This window comes from Panthera pardus, unplaced genomic scaffold (genome assembly GCF_024362965.1).
Source record: "Panthera pardus isolate Hobbes unplaced genomic scaffold, ASM2436296v1 HiC_scaffold_8, whole genome shotgun sequence".
Classification (NCBI taxonomy): domain Eukaryota; kingdom Metazoa; phylum Chordata; class Mammalia; order Carnivora; family Felidae; genus Panthera; species Panthera pardus.
This window is the reverse complement of record NW_026527013.1, coordinates 50,490,203-50,510,156: the sequence shown is the minus strand read 5'-3', so window position 1 is coordinate 50,510,156 and position 19,954 is coordinate 50,490,203. Positions and strand designations below refer to the sequence as shown.

Sequence of the window (19,954 nt, the reverse complement as noted above, 5' to 3'; positions counted from 1 at the left end):
TCAAACTGGCAGCAAACCCACTTGAGTTTGGTGCCTGCCTTTCCGACAGATTAATTATATCGATTGCTGGCTGTTCATTTGCCTTCGTGGCCATCTCTCCCTTGTTGGTTTCACATTTACTTTCTCCAGCCATCACAGCCCTGGGGCTGCCTTGAAAGAAACAAACACTGATTCAGTACGCTGGCGTGAGGGGTGACCATGAGCCTCTGTGCCTTCATCCGGAGCTTCCTGGCAACAGGCTTGCGGGGCAAAGCCGGAATTCGAAACCCCTATTTGTTCCTGATGGGTTTTGGGGGTTCCTTGGGGGCCAGGAGCCCTGAGGTGCCATTAGAATGAGCACATATCCCAACTGGCAGGGCAGGGAAGGGCAAGTGGCAAGATGAATCCACACCTGCTCTAGTAGAATATGCTTGAGGCACCCCGGGTGCGTGGGTCTGAGTCTTAATTTGGGACTCTTTTTTTTTTTTAAGAATACTTTTTTTTTTAAGTTTATTTATTTATTTTGAGAGAGAGAGAGAGAGAGAGAGAGCAAGAGAGAGCCAGGGAGGGGCAGAGAGAGAGGGAGAGAGAATCCCAAGCAGGCTCTGAGCTGTCAGCACAGAGCTGGATGAGGGGCTTGTACTCACGAACCGTGAGATCATGACCTGAGCTGAAGTCAGATGCTTAACCGACTGAGCCACCCAGGCACCCCTCCATTTGGGACTCTTATGAATGAGCAGTGTGGCTTTGATTTTGGGGGAGTCCTTTGCTTCTCATCTGCAAAATAATAATAATGGGGGCTAGTATTTATTGAACTCTTAGGGTGTGCCAAGCACTGCTTCGAATGTTTTGCAAGTATTACCCTTGTAATCCTCATTACAGCAGAAGCTGAGCTTTAGAGAGGTAAAGTAACTGAGCCAAGATTAAAAACGGATGGGACCTACCCCAAGGTTCAAGGCTAAACCTGACCCTGTGGTTGTGCAGTCTCAGAGTGGCCAGCAGGGGTCACTGAAACTGGATGTTTTGAGATGGTTGATTTCACCATGCGTCCTGGTAACATTCACATTTTCCCAAGTGTAGTGGAAAGTTCTAGTCTCAAGGTAGTGTAGTGGCTATGCACACAGGCACTGTAGCCAGCCAGCCTGTCTGCATTTACATCTTGTTCTACCACTGTGTAGCTGTGTGACCTTGGACAAGTAACTTCATCTCTCTGGGCTTTGCTTTCCTCATTTGCAAAATGTGACTAATTATACTAGTACTTATCTCGTGGTGTTATTACAAGGATGACAAGAATTAGTGCTTATAAATCACTTAAAGCATGTAAAGGCACAATATAAGTGTTAAAATATTTAATTATCCTTCATAAATACACATGCAATTTCAGGAACTTAATCTAGGGGATGCCAGTGTCTTGTGTTAGCTTAGTCAGGTGGGATTTTGTGGCTATATAATCTTGAGTGCAGAGGCTGTGATTTTAATACCAGATGGAATAATTAGGTGTTGTAGGCCTGGGAAGAGAGGGATTCTATATCCTGTGACCCATTGTACTTCATTTTATTGAGCAATTAACATGAACAAATTCACAATTAAGAGTGAAAATTAAAACGTAGGGTGTGGACTTTGTTAATGAGTATTTTCTCATTTTGAAAAATAATGTCGTGCCTTAATTTAGTTCTTGTGAAAAGCTTCTCCCGCCTTGGCAGAGGGCCCTTGACGTGCTTGTCACTGTGGGTCCTTCAGCATGAGGGCCTGCTACTTGGGGGAGGGGCTCAAGGAGCTGATTGGTTCAGGCCTGGAAGGGAGCACAGCTCATACTCAATCCTGGAAAACAAAAATCAGAGCTGGAGCTAAAGGAAAATCACACTGGTGATCCTGAGAGAATCGAATGAAATGCTGTTAGAAGACTATAAGCAAAGGAGAGCTTAGACATGCCTTCAAGGGCTTTGGAAACTGCCCCAGGCCAGAAAGATGCTTCAGGCAAGATAGAAAAGTCGCATCAGCTTCAGACTTTTCCAGAAATGCTTATTTCCAACTTAGTGCATCTTTTTTCCCTTTTCTTGGGTATACACCTTCCCAGGTGACTTCTGGCCTGGCTCAGGGTGCCTCCCAGTGACTCCTGGAATGGGTCTCTGGCTGCTCTTTCCAGAGCTGGCCCCGCGGATCTCAGCACCTGCCATCCTGTTCCATGGCTGGCCTGGATTTTGCCAGGCTTGCAATAGATTGAATGTGATGCTTGGGTTTTATTTGGCAGCCAAGCAAGACTTGTTTTTATAATGGAAAGGGGGAAAAAAAAGGGCAAGAGGGAGTCACAGAAGCATGGCTCACAGAGAAGGGCTTGCCCATGAGTGAAAAGGAGGGTCATGGAATGTATTACTTGGTGGGAGTTGAAATTATTAAAGAAGATCATCAAGGTGCTGATGATGAACATGTTCTAAGTGCTATTCTAGGCCCTCCCATGATGAGTCCTTCCAACAATTTATCATCTCTGTTTTCTAGATAAGGAAACTGAAGTACAAGGGGCCACAGGCCAATCTTGACCTCTGTGTACCTAAGATGCATCTATATGTACTGGACATTAGGACGTGAGGTTGATAATGTTCTCAGAAGGGGTGGGGATGAGATGCCAAAGGGAGGGGATTGAGGGAGCAATGGATATTAATAATGACATAATATTAATAATTACATTACATATTAATTATTAATAATTGATAACAGTAGCTACCATTTATTGGGAAATTCTGAGCTAACAAGGACAATAATGCCAAACTTGGTCTGGACATCATCTCTTTTGACTGTCACTACAACCCTTTGGAGGGTTGGTGGCGATGATCCCCAAATCAGACTTTTCTATCCAGTTGTGGGGGGTGAACTTTAAATCATGGACTGGCAAATTAGCATTGTACCAGTTACTGAGCACCTAGTACAACCAGGCCTCAGAACACATGTGCTGAGGAGCTCAGTTCTTTAGGAAGATGGGTCCAGAAGCCAAAGAGTAAAGGTCACGACTGGGGAGGACTCTTGTTTTCTGTGGGGAGAGTGCAGAGGATAGAGATCTCTGTCCGCTGATATCAGCACTGAGATGCCACTTCTACTTAGATCCTGTAAACAATTGACAATGTGGTAATATTTATCACAAATCCATATGTGCCACGTTCTTTTTTTTTAAGCTTATTTATTTATTATTGGAGAGAGAGTGTGTGTGTGTGTGCACCTGTGCTAGCAGGGGAGGGGAAGAGAGAGAGAGGGAGGGAGAGAGAATCCCAAGCAGGCTCTGAGCTGTCAGCGTAGAGCCCGACATAGGGATCAATCTAATCCCAGGAATGTGAGATCATGACCTGAGCCATAATCAAGAATTGGACATGCGGTGCCTGGGTGACTCAGTCAGTTAGACTCTTGATTTTGGCTCAGGTCATGATCTCATGGCTTGTGGGATGGAAACCCACATCGGGCTCTGTGCTGACGGCCCAGAATCTGCTTGGGACTCTCTGTCTCCTTCTCTCTCTTCCCCTCCCCTCCCCCCTCAAAAATAAATAAATAAACTTAAAAATAAAAAAAAGAAGAGTTTGACACTTAACTGAACCATCCAGGCACCCTGCCAAGTTCTTTATATACATGATCTAACTTAGTTCTTACTATGGTCCTGCAAGGTGGATACAATCTTGACTGAACAGAAGAGGAAACTGAGGCACAGAGAGGAGGCAGATGCAGACAAGTGGCGGAGCTAAGGTTTGAACTTACTCATCCCATGTCTTCTATGGGACACCTCAGTTGCCTCCCAAGCATCCCTGTCCCCATGCTGGCCTGAGAAGCCTGGCCACTGAAGCAGGACTGTTGGACGTATGGGCCGTGGCTTTCTCTTACTGTGCTGACAAGACGTGGCACAGCCGTGGTCCTGGTAGAGGACATCTAGATGCCTTAGGGCCTCCCCACAGCCCTCAGCCAGTGCTCTGGCCTGGGGGTTGTTAGGTGAGCACACGCTCTGTGGGAGGGTGAATTTCACTCTCGGGCCAATATCCTAACAAGAAGTGGGGCCAGAAGCAATCCATTCTCTGTTTCTAAATCAAATAAATCTTGCTTGACCCTTCCCTCTCTTGTCAGGAAGGGCAAGACATTCAGCCTGGTTTATGTTTGGGGGCAACCCTCCCCCCACCCTGGGTTGTGTGAGAAGCCCATGGGATTCTCAAGGTCCAGAATGGGGAGGCCTGCCTGGGGGACTGCTTCTGGCTGTTGTGGTCCCATTGTGCCTCTGGGGGGGGGTTGGTTCCTCCTGGGCCTTTTTGTGAGAGTTTGGGTGCCGCAGAGCTTAGGGTTGAGCCCCCTGTTTCCACTTATATCTTCTTGGGTGGTCCCACCACTCCAGGGCTGCTGGAAGGGAAAGGGGTCAGGTACTACCTTCTCTCCCCTCCTCCTCATGTTGGGGTATCTCTCCGGGCTGGGCCACCGACCTCTCCTCCTCCCCTTTGTGGACAGTACAGCCATCAGGCAACAAATTCTGCCTGGACCCGGAGGACAAAAATGCAGGGGGCATGAAGGGAAAGTACTTCTCTCATTGTTTTGTTACATGTAAGCCAATTGCCACTGATATTTATTTACCCCCTCCTGAACGTGAGGCCTGCACATTATTTAATAATACCATTGGGGTCATTGCATTTTGCAAACAGGGAAACTGAGGTCCAGAGAGGTTAAGAAGTTTGTGTGGGATCACATAGCTGGTGAATCTAGCTCTGAGATTCAAACCCAGCCAGGCTGACTCCAGGACCCACACATGTAACTACTATATGGACTTTCTGTCTGCAAGTAACTCTTTAAGGTGACTCTGCGTGCCCCACTTCCCCTACTGGACTGCTGGCTGTCTTCATTCTAAATATCTTGTCCTCTTAATGTCTCTTAATGTGGACGTGAGCTTATACCTAATAAAGATGCAAATGAGTGTCCTCGCAGGTTGGCAGAGAGTCTTGTAGGACAGCACATGCTGGATTCTAGGGCTGTGGGGGAGGGCTGTGGGGGAGGGCTGTGGGGGAGATGGCAAAAACAGGCATTTTCCTTCCTGCCCAGGTCCCATGCCTTTGCAGTGTGACTTTAAGCTCCTGCCATTGAGGTAGAGTCTGTTCTTTGCTTCCTTGAATGTTGGCTGGCCTTGCGGTCGGCCACAACGATAGAATGTTGTGGAAGGGGTGGTGTGCCAGTTTTGGCCGTGGCCACGTGTTTCTTCTGTTTGTCATAATGCTGCCACTGCCAGAGGGTAACACACGTGTGACCCAATCCTTCCTATCACCCCAGCTGGAATACCAGCTACCCCCAGAAATGGAGCTTCCTGTTAGCCAGCAGCTGACTGCTGATGCTCTAGGAAACTGAGACCAGAAGAACCAGTCCATGTTGCCAACTCCTAGAACCATGTGCCAAATTCAGGTTTGTTTTTTTCAAGCCACTATTTTTTTTTTTAATATTTTTTTTTTTTTAGAGAGAGAGAGTGTGTGTATGTGTGCACATGAGCAGGGGAGGGGCAGAGGGAGAGGGAAAGAGAGAATCCCAAGCAGGCTCTGTGCCATCAGCTCTGCCACTGATGTGGGCAGGGCTTGGTCTCAAGAACCATGAGATCATGAGCTGAGTCACAAGACAGAGTTAGAAGTTCAACGGCCTGAGCCACCCAGGTGTCCCCTAAGCCACTGACTTTTGAGGCAGTTGGTTTTGCAATAAAATCTACCCAATACACTCAGCTTCAAGACGCATCCGTTCATCCCAGACTTGGGTGGTGTCAGTAGGGGCACCAGATAGGGCAGACGAATTGGAGCCACCTTTCTCCTTCTTCAGCGTTCCACGGCAACACCTTCCTGTGGGTTTGTGCCACAGGTGCCCAGCGCTGTGATTCTGTTTCTGAACACTCCAACAGAAGAAATGAACCTTCATCGAGAGATGTGGTCTGGCCCCAGCCCTGACACCAACCTGCCGTGTGGTTCTCCATGATTTCCTTAACCAGTCTGGACTGACACACATACTTGACGATTTCTGCCGGCTCTGATATTTGTGACTCTGTGAGGCATCACTAGCATGATGTTTATATACTGTCCACATTTGATTTGGATGTTTTTTCCCAGACCACTGGCATGGCACAAAATGATGAGTTTTTTTTTTTTTTTTTTTTTTTTTTTTTTAAACCATCCACATAAAAAGAAACAGACCATAAACTGGCTTGTGCCACTGTAAGAACATTCCTTTACTGACAACGAAGCAAAAAATATCTGAACTATAAAAGTACATGTTTGGAAAGGAAATGTTCACGTTTCTTGAAAATAAGTTTGCATTATTAAAGCTGGGGGGTTTTACAGGCGTTTTGTTGAAACTTACAAAACCTCATCGCTTTTGGCTCTTCTCCTAAATCAGAATATAGTTTGGTTGGCACAGCTTCTATAAAATGTGTTCATTCCTTTATTCCTTCACTTATTCAGCCAGTGTTTGCTATGAGCCCTGCCCTGGCCTCCTAAGAGAATGGAACCTGAAGGAGACAGGCAATTAACAACCCTCAAAGAGCTGACATTTGAGTGATAACAGCAAATCTACAGGTAAGCATTAGAGTCATCTAGCGATTAGCGTTACAAAGAAAAAAAAAGTTTTTGTTAGAGGACAGATTAACACTGGATATGTTTTCCACAAACAGGATACACATTTACTACCTTTATATCTTCCCACCTTCCCCTGGAATTTCTCATTCATTCTTAAATGCTGTCTTGAAACTGGGAGGGCGTATACATTCAGCGAGGCCCGTCTCACAGGTGTCCCCAGTCAGGAGGAAAGCCCAAGCATGTGAGCCTTGGGAAGAAAATGACTCTTGATAGCCCAAATTTGGAGGATAGGCTGCAAAGGCTGAGTGTGAGCCTGGGGTACAAGGCACCACTGTGGTTTCCTCCAGCAGGCAACATTGTATCAAGGAACAAACTGCACTGGGATTTGAGGGCCTGGGCTCAGTTTGCATCTCAGGACTGGGTTTTGTGTGTGATTTTGAACATACCTCTCACCCTGTTTTTCAACCTGTGTGATAGGGATAATACCACTAGTACCTGCCTCTCCACGTTGTTGGAGGATCAGATGCAATAACATAAACAAGAGTGTTTTGTTAAAGTTGTCTTTCAGATGTACTACACATTCCCTAAGGGCAGGGGCGATGTCTCATTCATCTTATTTCCACAGAGCTTGGCATGTCAAGTGCTCAATAAATGATAGTTGAGTGGATGAATGGGCCAGAAAATAAATTAGCAAAAGAATGAAACTGAATCCTGTGGGCCTCAATTTCTTCATTTTGCAAATTAGGTTTTCCCTATAGAGTTATCTAGGTTGTGCACTGCACCAGTGAATTTGGCTAAGGGGGTAGGAGGAGACTAAAATCTGGATTTTCCACCTGCCAAGTCATGTGCCTGGTGCAGAGGGTGCCTTTAATTAAAGGCCAGCAATGGGCCTGTCTAAAATGAAGGAGTTGGACTCTAGTGCCTCCCGGAAACTCTGATTTTTATCATTGTGTGAGGGGGCCCCAGATGCTGTGTTGTTCAGAAAATCCCCAGATGACTCAGATTTTCCTCCTAGTTTGGGTCCCATTGGATTGGTGGCCTTTTAAGGCACTTCCCACTCTAATAGAAGGTGATTTTTAATTATATTTTAGATTTCTTGAATTTATCATTTTCTGGTATTTCATGTTAAATTCCCTTTGTTTATGAGTACACGAGCTGTCATCTCATGATGCCCTTACCCACCTTTCCTGGTTTTGGGTAGGACACAGCCGCTGGAGTCCGTGAAATGTGTGTTCCCCATTCATCAGTAAGGGATTCCATGCCAAGCTGAATCTTTCAAGTTTCCCTGGATTCCTCTTTGCAGCCTGCAGCATTTGTGTTTACATCAGGTCAGATAATAATAAAAAGCAGGATTCTTTAGACAAGACAGAGCTGCGAAGACAAAAGCACGGTGATGAAAGCTACCAAGGTCTGATTTAATTTATCTGCCTTCATTTCTTTCCCACCTTCTTCGTCAGTCAGGGTGCGACGAGAAGAAAGAAACCACACAGTAATTTCAACAGGGAAAGCTCAGGGTTCTGCTTCACACTTGACATTTTGGGCCGGATAATTCCGAATTTGGGGGGACTTCCCTGTGCACTGTAGGGTGCTTAGCAGCATTGCTGGCCTCTACGCGTTAGATACCCACAGGGTTCTCTCTCCTCCCCACACTGTGACAACTGACAATGGGGCCAGATGTTGCCAATGTCCCTTTGGTCTGCGGAATGGCCCCTGCTTGAGAATCACTGCTGAAATCATTACTTACCTATATCAGATTGTCCAGAAAGGAGTAAACGGAACTCTACAGAAAAGCCTAGGGCTGAGGGAGAATATGAGGGGAGGGACATGCTGGGAAGGGGGACCCCTCCCCAAGCTGGGATTCAGACGTGTTGAAGAAGGTGCGGCTGCGGTCCACTCCGTAGGGGCATTCTCTCAGGAGCTCTGGCCCGTGCTCTTGTACAGTTGCTAGACAAGCAGGAAGCAACTAGAGGGGAGGCAGAGTCCATCCAGCAGGAAACACCCATCTGGACACAAATGGAGGGACTGCAGGGTTCCTGTGCCTCACTGGAAACCCATCCTGGGGGCGTCACTGAAGCTGAAATGAATGAGTGCCACTGACCACTCCCCTAACACACTGCTGGCCACAAACAGCCCTTGGTAGGAACCGGAGAAGCAGGTGTAACAGCTTAGAACAAAAAGAGAAGCCCCTTCTTCTGGCAGTGTCTCTGAAGCGCCCTCTACTGATAGAATTGAGCATCACACCTTCTTCAAAAGCAATATTTTCATTGAACTGGCAGTAAAAGACGATTTGGATCCGAAAAAGGCAATACATCCATAGCTGGCATATTCTTGTATTGTACCTTCCTTTTGACCATCTCTATACCGTCTGCTTGGCATATGTCTAACATTTAGTAGATACAAAATTAATGACTGAAAGAATGAATGATGAATGAATGGATGACAGGGTTGGCTTTTTTTTCTTTTTTTTTGTAGCTGTTTTGGAGAATATAATTCTTTTCCTATGGAATAACAAATGGTGGTGTTTACTCCTTCTAATCCCACTTTCCTACTAAATTTAAAATGAATTGAATTATCCTGTTATATCTTCTCAACTTACATAACGGATCAATTTGATAAAAATCAATTAAATGAGCAATTCAGTGTAAAAAAATTAATTAAACTAGTTTCAATTGATTCATTGATTAAATTTCCCATTTGAGCCAAGAAAACACAAGACTGGTATCTGTTTTTAAGACCAGAATATTAACCAAAGACTTGCTGGCCAGTTAACTAAGTTCAACAAAATTGTTGCACAAAGGGTCACCTGGGTGGCTCTGTCGGTTAAGCATCTGACTTCGGCTCAGGTCATGATCTCATGGTTCATGAGTTCGAGCCCCGCATTGGGCTCTGTACTGACAGCTCAGAACCTGGAGCCTGCTTCAGATTCTGTGTTTCCCTCTCTCTCTGCTCCTCCCCTGCTTGTGCTCTCTCTCTCTCTCTCTCTCTCTCTCTCTCTCTCTCAAAAATGAATAAACATTTAAAAATTTGTTGCACAGAAGACTAAGAATGTTAATAATATGAAAATTAGAATTAATTTTGACTTAGGTAACAAATGATTACTTGCTGGTTGCAATGTGGTAAGTTAGCACTAACCAGGGATTAAGTGACACTGTCATTTAAAATGAAGAAGCAGCTGGTGGCGCCTGAGTGGCTCAGTTGGTTAAGTGTCTGACTTCGGCTCAGGTTATGATCTTGGGGTTCGTGAGTTTGAGCCCCGCATCGGGCTCTGTGCTGACAGCTCAGCGCCTGGAGCCTGCTTCTGATTCTGTCTGTCTGTCTCTCTCTCTGCCCTTCCTCCCCTGCTCATGCTCTCTCTCTCTCTCAGAAAATAAATAAACGTTAAAAAAAATTAAATGAAGAAGCAGAGGCACCTGGGTGGCTCAGCTGGTTAAGCGTTGACTTCAGTTCAGGTCATGATTTTGTGGTTCGTGGGTTTGAGCCCCGGGTTGAGCTCTGTTGTCACCGCAGAGCCCACTTCAGATCTTCTGTCTCCCTCTCTCTACCCTTCTCCTTCTCTCTCTCCTAACAATAAATAAACAAACATTAAAAACATAAAATGAATAAGCATAGTGAAAAGATAATTGGATTGAGATTGAGTAAAAGTTTTGTGTGGGCTACCTTCTAATGTAGCAGGACTAATGTAATGTGCACAAGTCACTTGGCCTTTCGGGGCCTCCCTCTCTTCTGACACTCAAGAACAATCATATACTTCATTTTGAGGAGGAGCAAGCATAATATGAATGTAAAAGTGTTTTGAAAATTGAAATTGCTATACAGATTTCTCTTGTTAGCTCATAGTTGTTTTAATCTTCTTAGGTGTCCACAAGATTCTGAATGTATCTGAAGTGCTGAGAACATACTTCTCTTTTCTAATGTAAGGCAGAAGCCCAGTGGAAAGGGTTTTTAAATTTATGGTGATACCCACGGCATCTCCCTCAAGTATCTCAGGGCCTTTGCACATGCAGTTCCCTCTGCCTGGAGTTCTTCCCTCTCTTGTGCCTCCACAACTCCTACTTGCCCTGTCGGCCCCTCATCACTTCCTGACCTCCTGAACTAGTCAGCTCTCTCCTTTATATATTCATACATACCACATCTCTCCCATTTAGTATATAACACCATGGGTATTGTATATTTTAATGTGATGGGTTTTTTTTTTAATTTTTTTTTAACTTTTATTTATTTTTGAGACAGAGAGAGACACAGCATGAACGGGGGAGGGGCAGAGAGAGAGGGGAACACAGAATTGGAAGCAGGCTCCAGGCTCTGAGCCATCAGCCCAGAGCCCGACGCAGGGCTCGAACTCGCGGACCGTGAGATCGTGACCTGAGCTGAAGTCGGACGCTTAACCGACTGAGCCACCCAGGCGCCCCTTTAATGTGATGGTTTGATTAATGTCTGTCTTCCCACCTAGGCTGTAAACTCCATGATGGTGGGGCCACTTCTGCTTTTGCCCACAGTGACATTTTTAGTAGGTGCTTAATGACTGTTGGATGAATGAGTGAATGAATGAATGAATGAACAAATGAATGAACATATCCAGAGTTGACTACAGCCTGCTGGGTTTTGGGGCTGTAGAAAGAACACGGTGATAGACATGGTTCACTAGAATGTCCTCAGCATCCAGAATAATCCTTGACATACAGTAGGAACTCAATAAATGAATGAGTTAACTTTAGATCCAGAAGTCTGGGGCTTGATTTTTCTCTTTGAAATTTATAGACTCAGCACATGTGGGGAGGATGTTTAACTCCACTATCCAGTACGGTGAAAACAGGCTCGGAGGCCAGCATTCCTGGGCCCAAATCCCATCTTCTAGATGTTTGACAAGACATTTAACATAACTATGTGCAAGTATGCTACTGTGCAAAAATGAGGGTAATATCAATATCCCAAGATTAGTTCAAGTATTAAATGAGAAAAACTATTGAAAAAGCCTTCTTAAAGACAGCACATATTAGGTATCAATAAAGGTTTGTCACTGTCCTTTTCCCCCTATCATCCTCCCTAACGTGAGAATAATATTACTGACGTCAGAATCATTGTATCTCAAATAAGACTATGTACATCACTTTGTAATTTGAGGTGCGAAGATTCCTTTCTTCCCCTTCTGCACCAAAGGAAAAATATGTGCAGAATCAGCCTCAGCCACCAGGTGGCACTGTGGCAGTATCTTTGATTCAGGGTTTTAGCTAAACAAAATAACACCTTAGTGTACCTTTCAAATTGAAGTCTTGAGGTAAGAAAAATGGGTTACATTTAAGAGGGGAGCATTGCTCAATAATGGAGTAATGTCTGTTGTAAATTATATTTTAATGGATAAGGTCTTACTCTGGAGAATCAAGAAGGAAAAATTTAAAAACACTCCTTTAGATTCTTAATTTGGAAACATGAGAACCACAAGAACCAGGCAAGTAAGGGAGAAAAGCTTGTAATTGCTTTATTATAACATAATTTTATCTTGAGATCTCTTTTGCTTTCTCAAGTATTCTGGTAACCTATGCTTATTATTTTTTCTTCCTTTTTAAAAAAGAAATGTCTAGTTTGGTAGACAAGTATTTCTTGAGTACCTGTTCTGGGTGATTGAAATAAAGCCAGCAACACACAAGCCAAAGCTCCATATCCTGAAGGAGGTGAGGAAATCTATTACCAACTAGTAAAAAAAATGAACAAAAAGGGAAATTTAGTAGGATGATAAGACAAAGGGTGACTTAGGTGAGCAAGTTTGGGGCACACACTTCAGATACGGTGGTCCAGGAAGGACTTTCCAAGCTGGAGGTGTGTGTTCTACAACCTGAATAATTGGAAGGACCTGGTCAGGCAAATGCCTTGAAGAACAACATATCAGGCCGGGGGAAAAACTGGTCAAAGGCTCTGACGTGGGCACAAGCGTGCCAAGTGCAAAATAAACGTTTTTGGTAAATTAATACTATTCCCAGCGATCTATTGCTTCATAACTAACCATTCCCAAACTCAGTAGTTTTAAATGACCTACTTATTTTGCTGAGAGTTGTCTAGGTGTTAGGAATTGAGAGAGGCTCAGCTGGGTGGTTCGTCTGGATCCACTTGGTGTCACCAGCAAGGTCAGCTAATACAGAAGGACACGCTTCAGGATGGTTCCTCACACATATTGGCACCCTGCTCCTGCCTGGAGTCTATTTTCTCTACGTGGTGTCTCTTCCTTACAGCCTCTCCATAGTGCTTGGGCTTCTCACAGTATGATAGTCTCAGAGTACGTGCACTTCTTACTTGGCTACTGGCTTCCAGGAGACCAGGGTTGAAGCTGCCTGTCTTCTTAAAGCAGAGACCCAGAGATTACTTATGACATGCCATCACTTCTGCCCACTTGTTCTGGTCAGAGAGGCCAGTCCTCTTTCTTCAAGCAGGGAATAAATAGCCCCTACCTCTTCCTTCCTCTCTCCCCCTCTTTTCCTTCTTTCTGTTTTTCTTTCTCACTTTCTAATTGAGATATAATTGACATGTAATATCATATTAGTGTCAGGTGCACAACAGACATGATTTGATATATGTGTATATCATGAAACACCACGATAAGTTTAATTAACATCCATTACCACACATAGTTACAATTTTTTTTCTTGGAATGAGATGAGAACTTTTAAGATCTCTTTTCTTAGCAACTTTCACATATACAATACTGTATTATTAACTGTAGTCACCATGTTATACATTACCTCCCCGGGACTTATTTGTTTTATAACTGGAAGTTTCTACCTTTGACCATCTTTACCTATTTTGTCCACCCCCACCTCCCACCTCTGGCTATCACCATTATGCTCTCTGTTTCAAGTACATTGTTTTAAATTTATTGTTTTAGACTCCACGTATTAGTGAGATCATACAGTATTCTATTTGTCTTTCTCTGTCTGACTTACTTCACTTAGTATAGTGCCCTCAAGGTAATGGACCCCACCTCTTGATGGAAGGAGTGTTAAAGGATTTGTGACCATCTTCAATTGCAACAGATCCTTAAAAAGTTGCAGAAAGTCCCTGTGAATGGCTGAGGGCCAGACTTCCAAAGCCCAACACCATAGATCTGGTCTGTCTATAGCAGGGACGTCAGGCAAGAGCTTTGGAGAATTTTCTTTTTACTTTTTTTGTTTTCTGGGATCCAGACCCATAACTAGGCAAGTGTGCCCTGAACAAAATCCACTCTGTCCATTGCCCACCCTAAGCGTTGTCATCAGCATGGATGTAAGTGTATAGGTTTCTTAAGTCCTGATTATGAATTTGTGGCTTAACGTTTGGGATGGAAAAGAGAGCGGATGCCAGCTTCTGTGTGTGTATTTTCCTACGCAGAATAGTTCTGGGATAATCTTAGAAAAATAGGAGCGAAGGGCAACAAATAGTTACAGTTCAGATAGTAAGAGTGTTTGGCATTGAAATAGCCTATGAAACAACTCTAACTATCCACTGGTCAACATGATCTGGTCAGAAGAGTGATTAATTAGATTTGTCCCCTTGGGAGAGATATTGGAGCCAGTTGGAGTTGGGAGTCTTCTTCTGACTGAGTTTTAAGAGAAAGGAAGCAAAGTAGGGAGGCGGGAGACCCTGCATACCAGGCCTTACCAGCCTGGTATTTCTGCCATACCAGACCTTAGGGAGAAGGAGAGAGACCAGTGGGAACTGAGAATTTTCTCTGGTGGACAGGAGATTTGGGGGGAGGGGAGGGGAGGATAAAACAAGCTGACTGATGGGTCCATCTGGATCTGAGTCTGTTCTACAGCTGTGTGGCAATCAACAGAGCAAATCATTTTTGTATTGACACATGTCCCAAATCTTATGTTTGCCTAATGATTGTAGCTGGCTCCACTCAAGATGGAATTGAACCCAAAAATGTTTGTGAAATGATGGTGGCGGCTAAGTCAAGATAAAATTGAATCTGAGAAAACGTCAACAGGGTTTACATTCATAGTTCTCACATATTTCCCCCAGGTAACCACTTATTTCTTTTAGCACCCTTTTCATGTGCTGAGACTCCAAAATGATCCCGTTACATCAGCAGCACATTCTGTCCCTAAGCGATATGTCAAAATGGGCAAAGTTTCCAGTTTCCTGTTTGCTTTTGGATGTCAGGGGGGACACTAATAAACCCGTCTATTGTTTCATCTGAAGCAGGATTTAATTATTCATTGTTATGATTTACCATGTTAAAATGGATGGGTTTACCTAGATGAAGATTTTTATGGCAGCCCTAACAATTGACTGGGGTAGTCCACTTGTGGTCATGTCGTAATTAAAATAGGGCCTGGCTGCTCAAATCCTACATGCAGATGCTGTCTCTCTGGACAGACCAATTGTCTGGGTTTAATAAGACGTGTTTGTGGAGGGCTTGACTTGAATGCAAAAAGCAATTGAATTAATGGCATATCTCTTGGCTCTCACATTTTACATAAATAGAGAATACATTAAAGGTTGCACTTGTGAAATTGAATCTGGGGTTGGGTTTTATCTTAGCCCAATATCTATTTGCCTGTGGGACCACATGAGTCATAACTATCACTTGCACTGGCTCTTGTCTCTTTGTGCTCACACAAGTGCCTGTTCCTTGAAATAAATCTCCACACATTTGGCGGGGCCTCCACAAGGAATTTTCACGGACTCGAGAGCAAATCCTACCACTGTGTGGTCAGGGGTTTCCAGGAATTTTGTTTCTTTTGTCTCCTACTGTGGTTGCTGATTTGTCCGTGAGAGGCTGTGGCCTTCCCCTATGACCAGCTGTGCTGTTTCTGTGGCTGTCTGTTTCCTCCTCTGTGGCCAGGCCTGGGGGCTTCCTTCCTTCCCAGACTGTGTGCCATGCTTCTGTGAAGGCAAGGGGAAGCTGCTTTCTTCTTTTTGTGTCAAATGCGGTCCCTAAGAGGGGGCTCCTGCCATGTTGCCTGTGCCCCAACGGGTTACCAGATTGAATCAGCCGTCTCCACTTTAGTGACAGCTCTCCCTCTTGATAGTGGCAAGCTGTGAGTCCATGGGGCTGAATTCAGGACACATCAGAGTAAGAGGCAGTCTGCTTCATGTGGACACATCCTTCTTCTCTGCCAGCCTTTGAGCCTGGGTCAAACCCATGTGTTTGGTGTAGAGGAAAAAACAAAAGGCTTTAATGTGAGACAGACATGGGAGGTGTTCACCTAGCAGCTGTGACCTGGGGCAAGTAACTCAACCTTTCAGGCTCAGCTTATCCCTCCTGAAAAGGGAATAATTAGGAGACAACACACTTAAAGAGTTTGTGGTACAAGGCCCTTTTCCTGGCACAGATCTCCTGGAGCCCTTGGAATTTCCTTAGTGAGAGGAGTGTCTCTTGTATGCTGATGAGGTGACTCCTGGTAAGGTCCCTCACTTTAGGATGAGTGCTGGTTGCCAGAAAACCAAGCACAGGTTTGGAGTGGGAACTTTTGCCCCATCCGTGACCTCCAGGGCAGGTAGAGGGGTTAAAAACTGAGTTCAGCTACTAAAGGCCAGTGACTCTATGAGCGTGCCTGTGTAATGAAACCTTGGTAACACAAACAAGCAAACTTGGAACGATAAGGATTGCAGGGGCTTCCAGGTTGGAGAACACATCCGTGCTGGGACAATGTGGCACATGCCAGCTGCACAGACACAGAGGTTCTTGTCCTCAGAACCCTTCCAGACCTTGCCCTGTGTACCTCCTCACCTGGCTGTTCATGTGTATCCTTTATGATAAACCATAATAGTAAATAGAGCAGCTTCCTGCATTCTGTGAGTTGTTCTAACACAGTATTGAACCTAAGGAAGGGTCCTGAGAACCCATAAAGTTGTAGTCGGCTGGATAGAAGTGAGAGTTGTCTGGGGACTTTATTTGTCTGAGACAGGGAGCCTTCTTGTGGGACTGAGTCCTGAGCCTGTGGGGTTTGTGCTAAATGTGGGTGGGTGGTGTCAGAACTGAACCGAATTGTAGGACACCTAGTTTTTGTCCGAGAATTGGACAATTGGTGTTGGGATGAGGTATGTGGTGTCAAGAAAAACCAAACAGAGCCTAGTGAAGTACTTAGTTCACAGTAAGGACCTCGGAACTGAGAGCTCACATTATTGTAATGCTATTTACTAAAATAAAAAGAAAATTAACAAAAACTTATGTAGTGCTAACTAAGTGCAGGTGGCTCATTTAACTTATTTGCTCCTTGTAACAAGTCCAAAAGTTAGGTACTGTTATTCCCATTTAACAGATAAGGAAGCTGAGGCACAGAGAAATTCAGGTAGTTCCCCAAGCTCCCATAGCTGATAAATGACAGGGGTCACATCTAGGCAGATTGCTACCTGAGTCTGTGCTCCTCACCTTTACGATATGTTTTTGTAATTGATATTATTATTACTGCAGTTTGTTCAGGGAGGCCTAAGTAGCCAAAAGATTAATCTGGCATGGGAGCTCATCCGAGAAAACTGATTTCATGTTAAGATAGTCAGATACATTTGTTTCCAAAGTAGGTACTAGCCTTAAAGGATATCATAGTTTATATAGGGCTTGGATTATTAGTAACTTTTTTCTCCAAAGAAATTTCTCCTATCCCAGGGTGAAATGCAATAGGCACGAATGTCCGTACACCTTTGGATGTGCAGATAAGCTTGGGTTTAACCGGCTTCTCTTGAGAAAGTTCAACCAACTTGAGCCCAGTGTTCAGCCTGTTACAATTCCAAAAACTCTACTGTGTGGTCAGCTCTCTGCATACACAGCAAATGATAAATGGACCTTGTGCTGCCTTCTCCCCGGCTAGGCTCAGATGGAAATCTGCTGCTCTGTGGTGGTATCCCACAGATAGAGGGGGGACGGGCATGTCAGTAGCTCTGCCAACCAGTCAGTGTAAAACGCACACCCATTTATCACACCCAAGGTGCCAGGCCTGCACAGATCTGTAAATAAAAGGCATTTGAAAGCAAAACCCATTGAAGCAAACAGGCATCACCAAAATGAATGGCTTTTTTTTTGTTTTGTTTTGTTTTAAACCTGGTATAAGCTTTATAGGGCTACCATTTAAGCGTGCTCAACGAACCCTTCATATTACTTAGTCCCCACAAAAATCCAGGAGGAGTGGGGTGTTAGGATGACTAAACATCTTGGTTTGCCTGTTGTCCTCATGCAAGTATTAAATGAGCCCTTTTTACTTTCCAAAGTGCCCCAGGTTTGACAATAAATTATATGGTCACCCAAGATATTGTGTTTATTTTATGGAAGAGGAAACAGGCACAGAGGAGGTAAATGAGCCACTCAAGGTCATGTAGCAGGTGCAGGATGGAGCTGGAGTCTAACTCAGGTCAGTCTGTCTCCACCGCCCTGGTCTTTTCTGCTGGAGTCTTCTGCCTGTCATCACAGGGATGCGAGCACGTCTGCCTTTCAGTACTCCCTCTGGAGGTATTTGAAACTCACTGGAATGACTTACTGTTGTTTGCAACACTGTTGGGATTGCTCTTTTGGAATGATCTTCAGAGTAATTTTTTTTTTAAGACGATTTTTCATGTTAGCAAATCTTGGTCCTTTCAGGATAAATTTCATTTTTGGAAATACCCTCAACACTTTCAGAGACGAGTCTTGTAAATAAGGTGGTAAATTATTCTGGGGAACACTGTTTTAGAGCCAAATCAAAGACTTAGTTTGAATTAGTGAATTGTTTGTTTGCTTGTTTGGCTGGTGAAATTGGCTTTGAAAAAAATTCTTGAAGAGTCATTCTGCAGATGTTTTGAACAGCGACAGTGTCATTTGAATGGGTTTAGTTTCCCAAATTATTTTTTTCAAGTCTCATTTTATCATGCCTGGTAAATGGGACATATTGTACCTATCTTTCAGAGTAGCCAGCACATTTAGCTTTGAAGGAGTGGAAGAACTTGCCTAGGTTGTTGACATTCCTGGCCTTAGATGAAGAAGAGAAATCAATCCTTTCCCCAGAACTCGAGTTTCCCTTAGTCATATTCCCAAGCCTTCATGTTTTACCAAGTGAATTCAAGTGTGTGTCATAGTCTTACATTTTAAAAATCAGAAGTCTTGGTAACCGGGGCACCTGGGTGGCTCAGTCGATTGAATGTCCGATTTTGGCTCAGGTCATGATCTCGCAGTTCATGGGTTCGAACCCTGCACTGGGCTCTGTGCTGGCAGCTCAGAGCCTGGAGCCTGCTTCAGAACCTGTGTCTCCCTCTCTCTCTGCTCCTCCCTCACTTAGGCTCTGTCTCTCTTTGTCTTTCAAAGATAAATATAAAGAAAAGAGTCTTGGTAACCTATGTTTGCAGTACATTGTTTACTACATTTCAACTTACGATAACGTCTTGGATGGATTCATCCATTAAAAGTAATCAGTATACATGTTTCACTGCACGTTTTTTAATAAAGCACTGTCATCTACTTTTTTTTTTTCTTATGTAAGTTCAAAACCAGCGAGGGAAAAAAGTGAGTCAGGTATTGTCACCCCACGTTAGAGGTAAAGAAAGGGAGTCCCTAGAGATTGCATCTTGCCTGGGGTCACATAGATAAAAGTGGCAGTGTCTGGACTTTGGGGTGCTTCGGGCATCCAGTTACTCATTACCTCTTGATTGTTCTTGTCTCAGGGATCATTGACCCTTTTATGCGTGTGTTCATTTTCTATGGTGGCTGTAATAGATTACAACAAACTTGGTGGCTTAAGACAATACGGATTTATTCTTGTACAGTTTTGGAGGCCAGACATTTGAAATAAGTTTTAGGGAGCTAACTCAAGGTGTCTGCAGGCGCATACTCTCTGTCCAAGCTATAGAGAAAAAAACCCATTTTCTTGACTTTTCTAGTTTCTAGAGGTGGATTCATTGGTTCATGGCCCCTTCCTCTATCTTCGAGGATAGCAGGGTAGCATCTTTAAATCTCTCTTTCTCTGTCCTGTCTTCATATTGTATTCTCCTCTGTAGTTAAACCTTCTTCTGATTCTGTTTTATAAGGATACATGCATTTAGAGCTCACCTTGTCAATCCAGGACAAGCTCACCATTTCAAGGTCCTTAGTTTATCACACCTGCAAAGTCTGTCCATTTGTCTGTCTATCCATCCATCCATCCATCCATCCATCTATCTTTCATCTTTCTATCTCCAGGACAAGCTCACCATTTCAAGGTCCTTAGTTTATCACACCTGCAAAGTCTGTCCATTTGTCTGTCTATCCATCCATCCATCCATCCATCCATCCATCTTTCATCTTTCTATCTCCAGGACAAGCTCACCATTTCAAGGTCCTTAGTTTATCACACCTGCAAAGTCTGTCCATCCATTCTGTCTGTCTGTCTGTCTGTCTGTGCATCCATCCATCCATCCATCCATCCATCCATCTATCTTTCATCTTTCTATCTCCAGGACAAGTTTGCCATTTCAAGGTCCTTAGTTTATCACACCTG

General features: G+C 44.1%; 1 long non-coding RNA gene across 2 annotated transcripts in view; it reads left to right on the top strand.

Annotated features, from left to right (window-relative positions):
• The window catches only part of LOC109254410 (uncharacterized), a 71,017-nt gene extending 64,125 nt beyond the window's left edge, over window positions 1-6,892 (top strand). For both annotated transcript variants that reach the window (XR_008420691.1, XR_002074789.2), the window contains exons 2-3: window positions 2,476-2,566; window positions 6,426-6,892. This is a non-coding gene — a long non-coding RNA (uncharacterized LOC109254410). The remainder of the gene's footprint in view (window positions 1-2,475; window positions 2,567-6,425) is intronic.
• The last annotated feature ends 13,062 nt before the right edge of the window (window positions 6,893-19,954 follow it).